Below are 6,287 nucleotides of genomic sequence, written 5' to 3' on the forward strand. Positions count from 1 at the left end.
TTTCCCTTTTCTCTATCATTTAAAACTGTAATTAGTTTGCTCCAAAGCATTTCTAAAATCTACATTTAATCTATAATTTTTGGGGCATCATAATCCCTAAATGCCATGCAGTTTGTCTGTGCAAGAACCTATGTGCTGAATTTACACATGTGGATTTGAAGTCTCTAATCTTCCACGTGGTTCTATTCATTCCAGTAAGAATCACCTTCGTCAAGCATCAACTTCTCTTTCAGAGGCCAACATATCCTTGTAATTGCATCTCAAATTATGGTTAAGGGATCCTCTTGTGACTATTAATTACTAGGTTCAACAAAATGAGACAAGAGGAGGAGAATTAAATTTGTCTATCCTGTGCTATGTATTTTATATGCATCCTCTCATTTTAGACTCAGGGCAAACCTGAGAAGAAGGGAGTATTATTTCCTTTATACAAGTGAAGAAAGTGAGGCTTATACATATCATGAAATGTACTTTAACTTCCCAAAGCTGACAAAAAATTAGGCCCTTTTTACTCCCCTTCTCTAAAAAGGGACAGGGGAATAAGGAGGGAGGGGTGAGCAGGAATAACATTTGCCACTGCCAGGAAACAAGAATGCTATACTTAAGGGTAACTGACAGGGTAACAATGACCTGCTTCTTTCATTAATTCACACATGCATGTCCTGCATAGCCCCTAAATATTTTTCTTCAATATTTTCACAGGTGATGTGTGAGTGCTTGAGATATAAAAGAGTGTTACAAAAGAAAACAGAAGCCCAAATTAATCCATATTCCAGAGTATATACTAATTGTGTCCATGTACTTTTGTTGAAAAACATATAACATAAATAATAGAGCCATGATATCAAAATTTAATAACATGAATATACATGCTTAAAACTCATTGAAATTACAAGCTGCACTTGTAATTTCATGATCAGGCATACTCTGATGACTGTTTTAATTTAAGCAGATATATTTGTCAATTTGAATTAAAGTGTACATTGCATGGAGTATGAATGGTTCCTTTCAAGTACTTGTTAGGGCAGTATGCAATAGCAACATTAAACAATAAACAACTCATATAAATACTGGGAAAGAAATATTTTGAGAACTAATATAAAGATAAAAGCAGTAAAACATAATAGGTTATTTTTAAGTTCACAAAATTACGTGTTTCTCTTACCCCTCTCCCCCCACAAAAAAGTTAAAGGAAACATCATTTGCTGTTATATTCAAAGATCTTGAGTATGACTTAGACAACAATAAATATTCCATCTTTGTAATTACTTAATTTGTATAAAAGTCCCAAATATATAATTATGAAAGATATAATGTAATAGTGGAGAAATACCTGGGAAACATACAAAAAGAATAAAATGCTGAGATTTGTTGTACTAAAAGCAACCTCTATATGTCACTAGATACTGATTCATTTCCCTGTACTCATTATCAGGCTGTCCTTAGAACCTCTGGGGTGTGTTTGTTGGTGCTGTGCAGCGACTTAGTATAAGTGGCAGAGATACTGACAAGAGAGGATTCATGAGTCCAGCAGAATCAGCAAGTGCTGGAGTTTACTTCCAAGGGTTTCCACTGAGTCACACCACTCATAGCAATAGACTGTTTGGTTTGACAAATGAAATAACTCTCAAATGGTCTGCTTTCAAAATATGTTTTATATTAGCCCTGGCTAAGAACAGTGGTCTTCTGTGAATTTCAACACATGTGCCTCTAGTGTACAGTATGGCCCTGGTGAAAGACATGAGGTGAAGCAACAATCCTGCCATCCATCATCATTTGATCCAAAAGGTGATTTCTGCCTTGAGGCAGAAAACAAAAACAACTATGCAGTGTTTTACCTACTTAGTATCAAAGAAATTTAATTACTGATTTAAGAGGGAAAACGATGGGTACATATGAAGAGCTAATTTTTTTTTCTCATAAGCTTTTTACTTATTTTTCCTTCCAGTTTTATTGAGATGTAATTGACCTATAGCATCTAAGTTTAAGGTATACAGCATAATGATTTGACTCACATACATCATGAAGTGATTACCACAATAAGTTTAGTGAACGTCTATCATCTCATATATATATATAGATACAATATAGAATAGAAGAAAAAGAAAAGAAGGTTTTTTTCCTTGTGATGAGAACTCAGGATTTACTCTCTTAAAAACTTTCATATATAACATACAGTAGTGTTAATTATATTTATCATTTTGTACATTACATCCCTAGTACTTGGTTATCTTATAACTGGAAATTTGTACCTTCTGGCTACATCCAATTTCCCCTTCTCCCCCACCCCTTTTGGCCTCTGGTAACCACAAATCTGATCTCTTTTTCTATGAGTTTGCTTATTATTTTTTGAACTATAATTGACCTACAACACTATGTTAGTTCCTGGTGCACAACATAGTGATTCGATACTTCTGTATATTACAAAATGATCACCATGATAAGTTACCATCTTTCACCATACAAAGATATTACATTATTATTGACTATATTCCTAACACTGTTCATTTCATCCCCTTGACTCATTTATTTTGTAATTGGAAGTTTGTACCTCTTAATCCCTCTCACCTATTTCTCTCCTTCCCCACACAATCCCTGGGCCTCTGTCAACCACTTAACTGATTCTCTTTATGACTTGGTTCCTGTTTTGTTATCTTTGTTCATTTGTTTTGTTTTTTAGATTCCACATATAAGAAAATCATATAATATTTGTCTTCCTCTGACTTATTTCACTTAGCATAATACCCTCTAGGTCCATTCAAGTTGTCACAAATAGCACAATTTCATTCTTTTTTATAGCTGAGTAATAGTCCACTGTATACATATACCACATCTTTTACCATTCATCTATGAATGGACAAAAGTTCCTTCCATATCTCGGCTATTGTAAATAATGCTGCAATAAACATAGGAGTGCACGTATCTTTTCTAATTAGTGTTTTTATTTTCTTCTGAAAAATACCCACGAGCGGAATTGCTGGATCACATGGTAGTTCTATTTTTAATTTTTTGAGGAACCTCCATACTGTTTTCTACACTGGCTGTACCAATTTATTATACATTCCCACCAAAAGTGTACAAGGGCTCCCTATTCTCCAACACTTGTTATTTGCTGCTTAAAGGAAAAAATGATGATGCATATATATAAAGGGTTAAATTTATGTTAAGAATTTCATTGAAAATGTAAAGGAGCATAAAAGAAAGAATAAGAGGAATTAAATAAAAACATTCAATCTTAATTCATTGATTAAAATCTATTTAGTAGGAGAGCAAATAATTACCATGTGAACAAACAGTTATTGAGAGCTTACCTGTGCCACCCAGTTCTAAACACTTGGCATGTTTCATCTCATTTATTCTCAAGATACCAGAACAAAACATGTAATATTACTATCACTATTTTACAAATGAATAACTGAAGCTCAGAAAGGTTAAGTAACTTCCCTCAGATAAATTTCATTGCTGAGGGTTGACAATGAGATAATAACTAAATGATTAATAAAGCTAACTGCCCATATTCAGATATATATTGAATCTTAATTATAATAATAGGAGTCAACAAGCAGCAAATGCATAGTACTTCATATGCTTCACCTGGTTCAATTCTGGTAACGACACTTTGGATTAGAAATTTTAATTGTTATCACTTTACATTTAACAAAAGTGAGGCCTGAATGGGGTAAACAACTTTTTCAAAATCACTCAAGTAGTAAGTATTAAAAGTGAGTGCTTGGATAAAAACTACCCACTTAACTCCAGAGCTATTTCCCTTATCTACTATTATAATTTTATTTTCCCCAGTCTAAGAAGCTATGCCATGCACAATGCACCCAAGCGCGTGCGCGCGCGCACACACACACACAAAACTTATATGTTATTTTGTCATTGCTCTAATGAGAGTAATAACACATATAGAAAACAGGAATACACGTGTCATAGGAAAAAGCAAAACCTTTGTGCCAGAGAAAGATTCCAAATTTTATGTTGCAATAAAAGGACGGGCACATGTTTCAGACCCATGCTGTTTCAAGATTTTAGTGTGAAAAATGGAACATCAAAAATAGACTGCTGGGCTTCCCTGGTGGCGCAGTGGTTGAGAGTCCGCCTGCCGATGCAGGGGACATGGGTTCGTGCCCCGATCCGGGAAGATCCCACGTGCCACGCATGCCTGCACGTCCGGAGCCTGTGCTCCGCAACGGGAGAGGCCACAACAGTGAGAGGCCCGCGTACTGCAAAAAAAAAAAAAAAAAAAAAAAGACTCCTACGTGAAATACACTGACTTGTACTTTGCCTCTGGATAAACACACAATCAGATTCTATACAGTATAAATATATATCATTCAAATAATTCAGAATAGCTAAGGGGATTGAAATAAATAAAAAAGAAGGTTGCAAGTCTTTTGAAATAGTTGCTACAGTATGACATCTTTTTTAAAAAAGCCGATATTGCTCATATTTATTTCTTTTTTTTCCTATGTAGTGTTCAAGAACTTATAAAAGTGCATAATTTTTAGCCTCTTATTTATTTATATAAGGTAATTCTGGCATACATACCACCATGGACACTAACATATGTGACAACGCAGCAAATAAAAACATGCTTCATTTATTAAGATGCATAGGAGCGCTGTTAATTTGTAACCAATTTCTGTACCTAATATATTTTTGATGATTAGTTGCCTAGTTCTCTTCAGAGCTTGGAAAAAAAGATGGGAATGTAGATATGAGCTACAAAATATTAATGGCATCATATGGTTTGCACTGGCTGGGGCCACTCTATTGGATCAGGGCTTGAGAGTCACATATGTTATAATGCAATCTACCACCCGCAGCGGAACCATACTGACTCCATGTAGCTTGCTTCACCTTAGGCCTGCAGTCCTATTCCATTCCCTGTCTGCCTGAGTGAGCTTTAGCCTACTCACAAGGAATGTGCCCAAGCCAGATAAGTTCCCGGTCAACTTTTACCCTTGCCTTCATCTGATACGAAAACTGGAAGAATGTCTTCTACTGATGCAGATGGTTAATGGTCATGAGACCCCCAGGGGGAGGGAAAAACCCCAGCTCCAGTTGGTTCTGACACACTTCTCACATAGTAGTCAAATTCTATTTTTAGCTTTGGCCCCTTTTAAATCTCCCTGTAACCCCTTCAGCAGAGTAGAGTGCCTCTGTGAATGCCTCTGGATCTTATCTGCCAGATCGCGCCTGTACGTAAGTTACTCACAGTAAACTTCGTAAGTGTACTTTATGGAGTTGCCTTCTTCATTTTTGGTCTGTACGTAAGTTACTCACAGTAAACTTCGTAAGTGTACTTTATGGAGTTGCCTTCTTCATTTTTGGTCTTAAAGTTCCTTCTCAGTTCAGAGGATATTTCTTCAATATCCCCACCTCCCAACAACCATAAAGTCTAATTAATTCTCAGATTGCAGACCTCCTCCCTTGGAAGCCACAAAATAAACCAGCTCATCTCCTTGGGACAGTGACTTTAATATTCTTCAAAATATTTTTATATGCAAATAAACACAGGCATGTCATGGAAAAGAGGTAAAAGTCCCCAAATTCTTTTAAATGAAAGGACAATAGTTAAAATTTACATGTACAGAAATCTCCTTAAGGTTCCATGCCCAGCCCCCCATTTTTCCATTATAGGTACCCCCTATTTGGGGCTTCTTAAGAGGAAACATATGAATACCTCAGAAGATACCTTGATGGAGTATGAGGTAGGAAGAAGTTATCTCATCACCAGTACTGACCTGGGTGACAATTTATTTCCTTCCCTGGCTAGCAAGCACAGCACACTTGTATTTAGGTCTCTTGCCTTCACATTTTTATGACAAAATTAGTCTCCAGCCAAGGGTAGTGTTTTACAATAACTTTTGATCACTCACAGACTAGGATATAAGCACACATAAATGAGTTTACAAAGATATCTTGTATGTCTTAAGATCATAAATACACACTGCTTGAATTAGAGTGAAGAGACATCAAAAAAATCTTAAAGAAAAAGGGACTTCCCTGGTGATCCAGTGGTTAAGACTTTGCCTTCCAATGCAGGGGGTGCGGGTTCGATCCCTGGTCAAGGAGCTAAGATCCCACATGCCTTGCAGCCAAAAAACCAAAACGTAAAAAAACAGAAGCAGTATTGTAACAAATTCAATGAAGACTTTAAAAAAGGTCCACATCAAAAAATCCTAAAAAATTAAGAGAGATGGCCCATTAGAAGCCTAGGGTTTTGATCTAGGTTTTATATATATATATATATATATATATATATATATATTTGTTTT

This window comes from Lipotes vexillifer, unplaced genomic scaffold (genome assembly GCF_000442215.2).
Source record: "Lipotes vexillifer unplaced genomic scaffold, Lipotes_vexillifer_v1.1 scaffold49, whole genome shotgun sequence".
Lineage (NCBI taxonomy): Eukaryota > Metazoa > Chordata > Mammalia > Artiodactyla > Lipotidae > Lipotes > Lipotes vexillifer.